Source organism: Psammomys obesus, unplaced genomic scaffold (genome assembly GCF_907164565.1).
Source record: "Psammomys obesus unplaced genomic scaffold, mPsaObe1.curated_primary_1811, whole genome shotgun sequence".
NCBI lineage: Eukaryota > Metazoa > Chordata > Mammalia > Rodentia > Muridae > Psammomys > Psammomys obesus.
In genome coordinates, this window is record NW_026596134.1 from 13859264 (window position 1) to 13873000 (window position 13737).

The window sequence follows — 13737 nt, forward strand, 5'->3', positions numbered from 1 at the left end:
TTAATCTCACAAATGTTTTTGTTTGTTTGTTTCTGTTTTTAGTTTGAACCCAAATACCTTTGGCCTTTTGATGAATCACTACTCTTTCTGGACAGTGTGTTGGTAGGTGTCTATAACCCCTTTAACATTCTGGGATAACATTATAATCTATCATAAGACATTTAGGAATTGATTGACTGTGCTTCGATTTCCCCAGAAAACTTTATACATGTACTTTTTCGGAACTGGAACCTGTCAGTTTGCATATTAGTAAATACTACAGGTGGAACTTATGTATGCAAAGAGATGTTTAGCGATTCTTAACTTGGCCCTTTGGTATTTTCCTTTTAGACCTCCTATCCTTTTCTCTGTTTGCTCTGGAAATCCTTGTGGATATAGCTTGCCAAATGCAGCAGTACATTTTATTGGTGAAAAAAAATATGTTTATAATGGTTTCTAAAGAATAGAAAGCCAGATGTTCTTCAAAATGAAGGCAACTGTAATGGGGAGATATTAGGAGCCAGTTAAGAGGAGAGATGTCGAAGGTGGATCTTAGGTAGTCTTTTTCTGGTCTAAGAGACCTAACAATGTTCTTGATGGATATAGGTCATGGCAATCTGATAGAAATGATGAGGAATGAGAACAAACTGTGCTCAAATATCGAAGGTAGGAATTCTAGCTAAACTGAGTTAGTGAGATTTACAGACCATTGGACCATGTGGAAATGAAGACTAAAGCCCAGAAGTCCAGACTTCATTGCTAAGAGTTCAGGGCATGTTGAATAGACAAAGTACTTTCCACCATCATTGTCTTCTACCGTCTTCCTCTCTGAACAGCCTCCTTTAACAATTTGTGTACTGTAAGTTGAAACAGGAGGCAGATTTTATTTTCTTTACTTCTTTATACAAATAAAAAAAATGAACCATAAAATAGACATATAATGGGGTCTCAGGAATGAAGAAAACAAATCCTCATTTCTTCTCAGATTTTTTTTGTAATCCATTTTTCATTCTTGCTCTCTTCTAAGACTCCTAGCTTAACTTTGACACTAGAAATGAGTTGTTTGTTGTTCTCAGAGGCAAACGCCTATTTCTTCTATTCATCTTTTTGTCTTGATTTTTCATTTTTTAATTTTTTAATAATACTTTACTCACTTTGTATCCCCCCTGTAGCTCCCTCTCTCCTCCCCTCCCAATTCCTCCCTTCCTCCCCCTTCTCCATGCATGAACCTCTCCAAGTTCACTGATAGGGGAGATCTTCTTTTCCTTCCTCCTGATCCTAGTCTATTAGGTCTCATCAGGAGTGGCTGCATTGTTATCTTTTGTGGCCTGGTAAGGCTGCTCCCTTCTCAGGGGGAGGGGATCAAAGAGCAGGTCATGTCAGAGGCAGTCCCTGTTCCCATTACTATGGAACCCAGTTGGACACTGAGCTGCCATGGGCTACATCTGTTCAGGGGTTCTGGGTTATAGCCATGCATGGTGCTTGGTTGGATTATGAGTCTCAGGTAAGACCCTGTGCTCAGATTTGTTGGTTCTGTTGCTCTCCTTGTGGAGCTCCTGTCCTCTCCAGATCTTACTATTTCACATTTCTTTCATAAGATTCCATGCACTCTGCCCAACAGCTGGCCATAAGTCTCAGCATCTGCTTTGATACCCTGTAGAAATGCTCAATCCGCATTCAGAAGGGCAAAGAGGATGGACATCAGAAGAAGGAGAAAACAGGGAACAAGTCAGGAGCCTGCCACAGTGGGCTTCTGAAAGGCTCTGCCTTGATTTTTCAAATTGGCTCCTTACCCAACTTGTCCTGATGCTACAGCCTCTTCCATTTAAGTAATTATGTTAAATCTTACAAAAAGATAGTCTGTGTTCCAGTTCATTCCCCAACCTTACAAATATTAAATATTTTAAATGTTTTAATCTGAAACTAGCTGAAATATTATCCTGAATCATAGTTATATGATACCAATATTATATTTTTTAACTTTTTCAAAATTGTTTATATTGACCTTGTAATTTTTTTGAATCTCTCATATCCTATTTTGCCTGGTCATATTCTAAAAAGGAATCAGTGGCCTTGTGATTAACATTGAAATGCTTTTGGACCTCTCTAGAATAGTCCAAATATATTCATTTTATCTCTCATCAAGATTTGAAATTTTCTTTCTTTAATTTTTATTTATTTATTATTTATTACAATTTATTCACTTTGTATCCCAGTGGTAGCTCCCTCCCTCATCTCCTCCCAATTCAAACCTTCCTCTCTCTTCTCCACCTATGCCCCTTCCCTAGCCCACTGATAGGGGAGGTCCTCCTCGCCTACTATCTGACCCAAGTCTACCAGGTCTCATCAGGACTGGCTGCATTGTCTTCCTCTGTGGCCTGTCAAGGCAACACTCCCCAGGGGGAGGTGATCAAGAGCCTACAACTGAGTTCATGTCAGAGACAACCCCTGCTGCCCTTACTAGGGGACCCCCTTGGAGACTGAGCTGCCAGTGGGCTACATATGATCAGGGAGTCTAGGTCCTCACCATGCATGGTCCTTGGTTGGAGCATCAGTCTCTGCAGAGCCCCCGGGCCTAAATTTTTGGCTCTATTTGTCTCCTTGTGCAGCTTCTGTCCAGGTCTTTCTATCTTTTAAGTACTCAGGTTTTTCTCCAGCTCTCTGTAATTTGCTGACTTATACTCGTGTTATTTTCCTTTCCTGCCTATGCTTTCCACTTGTATTGCCTGAAAACTGTATTTGTAGTCCAGAACAAAGAGACACACTTTTTCTGTCTCTGGCAGAAAGTCAGGCAGCTTTCAACAGGCTTAGAATTAATGACTTCTGGGCATGACTGGGAGACAGCAATAGACTCAGTAGCAAATGACTGTCATAAATTGTTAAAATTAAGTAATAACTCCACACATTGTTCTGAAGCTTGTGATTATAACAATAGAATCCTAACTCATGAAAAACCTACAAAGGATGGTGGAACAGTTCTTTCTTGAAAAAGAGGATTTGCTTGCAGGTCTATGGATAAACCTAACCACCCAGACAATTACTAATAAGTGTCTTTCCAGCATTCAGCAAAGTTAATACAAATTTTTAAAAATAAATAATAAAACCTATTGTAGTCTAGTTCCTGAGACGCAAGCAAAGTCCGAGAATGAGCACCTCACAGCTACTCCAAGCAAATGAAGAAAATGATAAGCCTTGCTGAGATTATGAAGAAAATGTGGGCTTCCGACAATGTGGTTTTCTCTCCTAACTAAAAATGAAGCACTGAATATTTTTTAGGTGATCAGATATGTTTTAAAGCTTTATTCATTTTTTTTTCTTCTGGAGGAAAGAAGTCGGGGTGGTGGGTGAAAGGTAGCAAGCCAATCACCTTTCTGTTAATATGAAGGCTATTTTTAATCATATGGTTTAGGTTTCCTTTCATTACTTCTTATCTAAAACTTGCCTAACTCTTCTCTTAAAGGGCAGCATATGAAATCTTGGAACCATTTTAATTCCCAGGCTGCATTGCCTTTTAACTTTAATTTTGAGGAATGGAGAGATCTCAGCTAGGAAATACCGGGAGAATTTTGGAAGCTCTCTCAAGCAGAACAGTGTTTAATATAGTACCCTTTTTTACACACTGGATATGCTGTCATGGCATAAAAAAAAATATTGCCCCTGAGAGGACATCTGAGCCAACTGCTCACCCACACAAAATTCCAGGAGGGCAACAACAATTCCTGATGTGTGGAACTGAAAACCTCCTTCTTCACTGTAAAGGGCGGGTATTGAATATTTTGTCCTAAATCCACAGAAAAAGTACAGGACGAAGAGTATTTAAGAAGAGAGGCACACAGCACCGCCTGGGACTGTGCTATCTGCTTCCACCACTATCAGACTCTGATTCCATCAAAATTTTCTCCTTGTCTCTTTGTGATTACCTCTTATCTCTTTCCTTTCACCATCCCCGGTAAAGCCAGTAACTCTGGTCCTCTTAGATATTTTTCCTCATCTGTCCTACTGAAGCCCAGCTTTGTACATGCATTTCTGTTCAGGGAAGCTTGACTTAGCTTCCAGAGATGTTCAGTGTGATTCCAAACCCCTTGGTTTCCCTACAAAGAAATCCTCTCTTCCTCGCTCCCATGTCCTCTGTTCTTCAAGATGAACAATACTTCATATAACTGGAAGAACACTGGCACAGACTGCTTGCACATTGAGCCCTTTCTTGAATTGTTCACAGTGCTTATTCACTCCAAAACAATTCCAGTTCGGAAAACATATTTTATGGTTGTTCTATATCATTTACATGTAATGCTGCTTTCTCTACCAACTGTTTTGTGGAGACAATCTCTCATTTAAACATCCATTGGAGCCTTCTCTCTCTCTCTCTCTCTCTCTCTCTCTCTCCTCTCTCTCTCCATATGTATGTGTGTGTGTGTGTGCGTGTGTGTGTATACATGTTCCTATGTGTATGTGTAATGTTCCTGCATGTGAGTGTGAAAACTTTATATCAAAGATGATGTGTGAAAGTCAAAGGACAAACCCAGCACTAGAGCTCCTCTTCTACTTTGGTAGAGAGAGGGTCTTTTGTTCGCATCTCCACATACAGCCCTGGAGTGTCTGGGAGTCTCCTCGTTCCACATGGGGAGATTAGGATAACAGATACCTACAACCACTGCACCTAGCTTTGCGTGGGTTCAGGGCTTCTGAACTCAGGGACCTCACACTACTGCATATAAGCACTTTACCCAAGGAGCCATCTTCCCAGCCTTCATTTTTGTTTTTTATCATATTCCTTTATTTCTTTTACTTTTTGACCTTTACACAGTAAAACAAAAATCACTACAGCTATTATGAATTGAGTGTTTCTCTGCCAAATTCATATAATTATGTCTTCACAATTAAGGTGACCTGTTTAGATAAGGAGCTGTTAATGGCATTACTAAGGTTAAATGAGGGCATCACAAGGTTAAGGTCCTAATCTAATAACAATGGACATTTTCATAAGAGGTATATAAAAATCCATTCTCTCTGCTATGTAAATGTGCCATGAATTAGGCAACTATTTGAAAAGCAGGAAGGGAGACACTGACCATGTTGAAAACTCAGTGTGTAATCTCTGGAAACAGGAGCAAATAAATATCTATGGTTAAAACCAATCAGTCTACAGAATTCTTTTGTAGAAGTCCTAACTAGTTAAGGATTTAAAAGCATGTATTTGTATACATCTAAAACATCAAACTAGCAGTGGCTGGCTCTTCTGATCACCTCCCCCTGATTTGGGAGCAGCCTTACCAGGCCACAGAGGAAGATAATGCATTCAGTCCTGATGAGATCTGATAGGCTAGGCTCAGAAGAAAGGAGAGGAGGACCTCCCCTACCAGTGGCCTTGAGGAAGGGCATGAGAGGAGATGAGGGAAGGAGGGTAAGGTTGGGAAGGATGACAGAGGAGGCTACAGCTGGGATACAAAGTGAAAAAACTCTAATTTATAAAATAAATAAATAATAAATATTAAACTATCAAACTAACTTAGTATTGTGCACATACTAAGCATAATCACTCAGGTGCATTTGCACACATTCATCCAATTCACAGTAATTTGTTAGCTTTGAGGAACATGACAGACTAGAACCTGATAAATGTCAATTTAACAAAATGTTGCTCTCTACCAGTAAAACCCCAACTGTATATTTTTATGTACAAACTACAAGAGACAGAATAACATTTGAACATATTATATAGGTATATGTAAGTATATGTATATACTGAGTGTGTGTGCATACACACATATAATATTTAATAGTCAGAATCATATGTTTAAAACCGGCATCCATTCTTTTCTCCTAATAATTAGTTTTGTTCGTTCTCTTAAAGCTGTGAGCTTGGGATCAGGACATTCCTAAACACAAGCCTCCCCACCTTTCTTGTTAAGTGTGTGCTTGGGACAGGTTTATTTCATGGCAACTTAGCATGTGAGGTTCAAGTTGGAACATACAATTTTAAGTCTTCCTAAAATGGTTTATAATCAACCCTGCCTGTTTAAACTATTTTTGACAGTTTATCTGATTTTGCTTCCCTCTGTCACTATCAAAGTCTAGACAAGTTGCCTTAGACACCAACAAACACTTTATTATGGCTTTCAGATGTTAACAGCTTGTCAAAGGTAAAGGTGAGACAGAGTCTTAAGAACACCCATGTGTCTCCAAACAACCAAACATTTAATTTCTGGACACTCCATCAAATACTCTTTTTATTCTATTTTTTTCCTGGTGAGTTTTTTTGCTTTATCTGTTTTTCATGCAAGGTCTAAGAAACTAAATGCTGGGCTTATATTTGCTTATGTTTATACCTCAACTTTTGAACTTGTAGTACAATGTACTAACCATCTTATTAATACAATGTAACAATTACTGGTCTAGTAATTTTTAATGGGGATTATCTGTCAGTAACTCATAATAGATTGACATGACTGGCATTTGCTGTTGAAACTGTAGACTGCATTCATTAAATATTGTTTAATTATTTGAAGACATCCAATTGAAAACATACAGTTCCTGGGGCATTGTTTTTTAACATACATCCTTCCATGCCAGAAACATATAATTTTGTTTTCTTTACAATATGTGAATGGAAGTGCCTTTAAAAGTCTTTGTAATCACTGGTATTTGTTTATTTTTAATTGATAAAGACAGAAATGGTAGTTTTAGTAGCATAGGAATATAATCTCTACTCAAATAATTCTAGCTAAATCTTGAAACATTTGAACTATGTATCTTTATGATTATCATGAAAGACTAGAGTAAACTTGCAGTTTCCTCCTTGAATTTGATATAGAATATCCAAATTTTCTTTTTTTTCCATCTTGTGTGTAAGATACTATATTTCTTAAAATAACTTGTAATAGACACCAACATTTTTGTTTTAGCTCTTGAAGACGAGTATAATTTTGATAAAATAAAACAAAATTGTTTTCTTAATGAATAAAAATATCAAGGTTGTGGTTAGAATGAAGTTAAATTCTTTAAATTTTAATACATTATGTTTACCTCCAAAGTAATCATTTTAATATTACAGTTGTATTGTTGAAAAATCAACTATGTTAAGTTCAATGTGCTAATCTGAATAAGATTTTATAATTTTCCATGAATTCTTAAATTAATCTAAACAATAGAGGAAAGGTTAGTGTCTCTTTAAGCTCTTAGTGAAGTAGTAGAAAAAATCTTTAGGAGAATAGATCACCAGAACACCAATAATGTAGAAGAAGAAAACTGTGATATTTAGTGTTGATTGTCAAATCGACAGACTCTGGAACAACCTGGGGATGAAGCTACAGGAACAGCTATGAGGGATGACACTGGTCACGTTAATTCAGTTTGGTAGACCAGCCTTAAGGGTGATCCCCTGAGTTGGATCCTGAAAGAGGAAGCTCCTTTGTGCTGGCTGGTTTCTATGGCCCTCGAAGGTGTCAAACAGGTTGCTTTTGGCAAACAAAGCATCAGTAGTTTTACCCAGCAGTGACCCCTATGAACTATGAGACCAACTTGGCAGGCAAGATGTACCATTTGTGTAAGAGTGGCACTCCTTCTGTTAGCATAACCAACCACTCTATGACATTGAGGGCTATTCCACATGAAGGCCTTCCATCACTGATAGTGTAACTCTGGTCAAAAACCTATGGAAGGAGTAGTTACACGCCCTAAGGAAAGAGCAAATCTTGCTTTTCAGCTAAGTTGACATAGCATCCAAAGGGATTCTGAATGTTTATATTTATATTCATAGATAAATGCTACTCTCAGCCTTAATCAGAGAAGCCTCTCATTTCAGCAAACAGTAGTAAATGCACAGTCACATGGCTGTACAAGGCTCTGTAGTAACTGAGAGATTGATAATCTCCTAAATGAGACATTTATACTATGCCCACTAAGGCTCAGAGAACATTGTAGAAGAGGCAATGGAAAGAATGTATGGGCTATATGACAGGGAGAAGGGCTGAAAAGCGTCAACTCTTGAGCAAGATATAGCCATTGCAATCTGTCTGATATCAATCTACATTAGGCCTGCACAAAAATGCTTCCAGTTAACAGTCTGGAATGGGTGGAGAAGGGCTCAGGGGGAAGGGGGAAGGGGGTCATTACCTTCAACTGTGTACCCACCTGTGCGTCTAACCAGGCCCTAATATATAGTTCAACTGAATGACCACATAGATGTCCCTGGGCTGAATAGGATATATATATATGTTTACCTCCAAAGTAATCATTTTAATATTACAGTTGTATTGTTGAAAAAAAATATATATATACATACAAAAAATAGCAGTTAAAATAGAGGCCATGATAGAAACAGAAAGGAGGATCAACGGAACTGAATAGAAGACCCAGAAACAAACCCATACATCTATGAATACTTGATTTTTGACAAAGAAGGCAAAACCATTCAATGGAAAAAAGACAGCATCTTCAACAAATGGTACTGGTCCAACTGGATGTCTATGTGCAGAAAAACTAAAATAGATCCATATTTATCACCCTACACAAAACTAAAGTCCAAGTGGATCAAAAACCTCAACATAAAACCAGACACATTAAATCGGTTAGAATAAAAAGTAGGGAAGACCCTAAAACTCATTGGCACAAGAGACTACTTCCTGAACAGAACACCAACAGCACAGGCTCCAAGATCAACAATAAATAAATGGGACCTCATGAAACTGAAAAGCTTCTGTAAAGCAAAAGACACTGTCATCCAAACAAAACGACAGCCTACAGGCTGCAAAAGGATCTTCACCAACCCTACATCTGACAGAGGGCCAATATCCAGTATATATAAAGAACTCAAAAAGTTAAAAAGCAACAAATCAAGTAATCCAGTTAAAAAATGGGGTACAGAGCTAAACAGAGAATTATCTGTAGAGGACTGTAGAATGGCAGAAAAACACTTAAAGAAATGCTCAACGTCCTTAGCCATCAGGGAGATGCAAATCAAAACGACCCTGACATTTCACCTTACACCCATCAGAATGGCTGGATCTTCTACTTCTATGCCTATCCCTGTTTGCCCTTCTGAATGAGGATTAAGCCTCTTCCCTACTGTCTTCCTTGATGTTTAGCTTCTTTAGGACTATAGTTAGTATGTTTATCGTAGAGGGCTAATATCTGGAATATATAAAGAACTCAAGAAGTTAAACACCAACAATCCAAGTAATCCAATTTAAAAAATGGGGTGCAGAGCTAAACAGAGAATTTCCAATGGAGGAATATTGAGCATCAGAGAGACACTGAAGAAATGCTCAATGTCCTTAGTCATCAGAGAAATGCAAATCAAAACTACCCTGAGATTCTACCTTACAGCCATCAGAATGGCTAAGATCAAAAATTCAAGGGACTAGACATGATGGAGAGGTTGTGTAGAAAAGGGTACCCTCCTCCACTGCTGGTGGGAATGTAAACTTGTACAAGCACTTTGGAAATCAATCTGGCACTTTCACAGAAAACTTTGAATAGCCATACCTCAAGACCCAGCTATACTACTCCTTGGCATACACCCAAAAGAAGCTCAACCGTACAACAAGGACATTTACTCATCTGTGTTCACAGCAGCTTTATTCCTAATAACCAGAATCTGGAAACAACATAGATGTCACACAAACTGAAAATGGATATATAAATTGTTTTACATTTATACAATGGAATACTACTAAGCAATTAAAAACAAGGAAATCATGAAATTTTCAGGCAACTGGATGGGCATAGAAAAGCAGAAAGACACACATGGTATATACTCACTTATAAGGTCACACCTTCTAACCCTCTCCGGACAACTGTAGGCTAAGTCATATGAATCTCTGAGAGCCATCCTCATGCATGCCATCACATACACTGTCTAATCAGAATGCCTCCTTTCTCTTACATGAAAGTTGCCTTCGTGTCTTTTTAAGGCTTGGTAGCTCATTCCATTTTATTTTCTACATGTCCCATAGTTAGTTAATTTGGCTACTAAATGACTTACTGGTTATTTCTACAATTGTAGCAGTGGGAACAAAAGATGCTGTAACCATCTATTAAAATGTTTAAGGGGGCATTGATACCCAACACCTTTGGGTAAATGCCAAGGATAATCTTTCCTATGCTGCATGGCAAAATTATATTTACTCTTGTAAGAAACTGTCAAACAGTCTTCCTTGGATTCTGTCTTTCTCTGTTTCCATGGGTGAAAATTTTGTTGCTGTATATTTCCTCAGCATTCAGTATATTGTGTGTTATGGACTTTGGAGATCATAAAGCTACATAGCAGTATCCCATTTCTTGACTTAATTTGCATTAATTTGATTAATTTGATGTTTGATTAATTTGATTTAATTTTATTAATTTAATTAATTTGATGTTATACTATCTGTTGCATGCTATTATTTTAAAGTTCATTCACCATATATATACATATATATACATGTATATGGTGAATATATATATGAGGTGCTAGACATGACCTTTGCTCTATTCTTCAGGGTGGTTGTGTTCTTATTGCTAATATTAAAATGTTCTTATAAACTGTTTTATCAAATAAGCGTTCTCCTGGTCTATGGCTCACACTTTTATTCTCTTTTCAGTGTCTTTCATAGAACAGATATTGTTAATTTTTAACAAAACTTAGCTTATCAACTTTTTCCAAGTGAACCCTAAATTTAAATGCAAAATTACAGTTATTGTAGACATTTATATTTTTTAGTATTCTGTGATTTCTTTAGATCCATGACAACATGGCTTCAAGATAGATTAGGCATGAAAATATCTTCAAGGCAATATGTAAAACATAGATTTTTTTTCAATTTATAACACAGATTTTTGCAGGTCAGTATCCAAATAAGTTCCCTAGTAAGGGGAACAGGGACTGTCTCTGACATGAACTCAGTGGCTGGCTCTTTGACTGCCTTGCCCTGATAGGGGAGCATCCTTGCCAGGCCACAGAGAACAATGCAGCCAGTCCTGATGAGACCTGATAAGCTAGGGTCAGATGGAAGGGAAGAAGGACCTCCCCTATCCATGGACTTGGAGAGAGGCATGGGAGGAGATAAAGGAGGGAGGGTGGGACTTGAAGGGGAGTAGGGAGGGGGCTACAGCTGGGATACAAAGTGAATAAAATGTAATTAATGTAAAAAATAAAAATTTAATAAAAAATTCATTTTTATCTTAAAAAAGAGCTCTCAAAAAAAAGAGCTCCTTTAATTTAAGCTATTTAGCTTAATCTGTTTTGTCAAACCATGTTTTGCTTTGAATTATAATCTTGAGATTCTTTCTTCTCAATTCTGTAGGGATCTTTGTGCTACCCTAGGCAGTGATTAGCCTAAAATAATGTCCTCCGGGCTAATTAAGAAATTCACTTGCAGTGAAGCATTCAATGTAGACTACAAGTTGCAGAAAACAAATGTAGCTTAGTTACAGTGTCAAAGATGCTCCCTTCAAAGTTTTCACTGCCACATGTAGGAAATCATCTAAAAATGTCTAAAATGTCTAAATCATCTACATGTCTAAAACTAATGTAAATAGACAGGCCTTGGGAGTAGTCAGTGTTCTGCAAGATTTTGGTGCAGTAGAATTCTGTCAAAACACTAGACTGAGACATTCTGAAATATACCTCAAAGATAGAACATTTATCCAGAACTAAGTCAGATGTAACCAGTCAGAACACCAGCAGTGTGTCATGGACTCCAAATAGGCAGAATACCATTGAGCTTTACCTTAATGCCAATTTCAAATACACTTCCGTATCTCTGACTTTCATGGGAGAAACACACATTTTGAGGAGTTCAGTGAGTGACACATCCTGGTACATTTTACCAATGATGTTTTTACTAATCCCAGGTTTTCCTTTAAGAACCCACTAGATCTTTCTCTTTACATAAGCGAATAAAATATTGATGCTCTGTATATACAATTCCAGGTAGCAAGTTAGAAATTATTTATGCTAATATTATCCTTGTCCCAAAGCTATTGAAGCAAGCAAAAACCACCTCTAAGGAAAAAAAAAAAGTGCTAGCCTTACATTCATGAAATATAAATGACAGCAACTGGAAAGTCCACATAAGATCTATGTGGGCTGCCTGCGGTTAAGTCCAACAGAGACTGACAACACATGATCCTTAGCAAGGAAAGGTTGTGTTCTGATCCCAATGAGCTTTTACTTAGAAGTGAGCGGCTCTCCTCTAAATCCATGTCTGACTATTTGCAAGTTTTTGAAAATTGTTCAAATTAGTTAGTGCCTTTGAACTCCAGGCTTAATACTTATAAAACAAAAATCCCTTAAGATTACCAACAGCAAAGAAAATACATTTATAAACTCCAAGTACCATGCCTGTGACATGCTGGAAGTCAGTCAATGTGTCTGTTAAATTCCATACAGACATTTACACACTGCCCTGTTAGGCATTCATTTACATCTCCTCAGGAATTTATTTGATACCTGTTTGATATTAGCAGTGTGTGGAATACCTTTGTAATTATTAAAAGCATGCACACATATTCAAGCCGTATATATTTCACAGGGTTCTGGAGTAAGGATAAGAAATAAAATACACTTCACTGTCATAAATAGATTTCTCCTCATCTAATCTGTTCTGAATGATTTCTCAGCAATCCTTGCATTTCCTTCTTTATAGAAATTTCAACCAATGTGGGCAGTTTCTCCTCCATCATTTCTTATAGAATAGGTATTAAGTTGGAGGCCAAGAGGGTTACATACTGCTTGTTGTCCAGGTATGCATCAGATCATGACTTGTTTTAGGAAAATGCCTGCACAAATGCTTATTTTGTTATTTCATCTGTGCTTATACAGTTTATCCTATCCACTTGTGAACATCATTCCATCACACAAGAAAAATGATACCATATCTAATTTCACACAAAGTATTTTATTTTCACACAAGTATGATGGTATTTGTAACTTTTAAGAAAAGCTAACCTTAATGGAATATTCTCTTATTTTGGCATAATTTGTAAATTTCACAAGTAATTATTACCCACATATTGGGGTTGCTAGCTTAAGCAAACTAAAAATAAAACAAAAAAAAATGCCCAGATAAATCTGAATTTCAAAGTAGTATTGAAATACTTTCATAAATATGTCTCAAATATTGATTGATGTTTATAAATAACAATTACTCATTATTAACCCATAATTAAAATTTACCTAAACAGCCTTTATTTTACATTGTGAGTCTTTCCTCACTGCACTGTTTAGAAATCTGAAGCACATACAAAATGTATCTATAAATATGTATTTGCAAATTAGAATTATTTTAGATCTGCTAATGTGGTAATCCATTCTGTGCTGCTCTGATGAAATATATAAAGCAAATACAATATATTCTTTCTTTGTAAAAACAGAATCATGCTTAGCTCTGAGTTCTGCAGTCTTAGGGTGCAACATTAGTGTTCTGAAAATATCCCCCAATTGCCTCATAGCATGCACAGGGGAAATGCACGCAGTTATCCATCCGTACAAGTGTCTAGAACATTAGTTGGGTTCATTTTAGAATGGTATAAGTCCCTCTTGCTCAATAGCAAGATGCAGGGGGTGGGGCAGAAACAGGAGAATTCAAGCGTGGTTTCTGGTCTCACAGCCCAGCATACACCCTGGCAAAGAACCCTTGCTTTAAACAAGGCGGAAAGTGAAGACTGAAACCTGAAGCTGTCACTTGACCTCTACAAACCTGCTACACGGTGCACTCAGGAGTAGAAACACACACACACACACACACACACACACACACACACACACACACACAC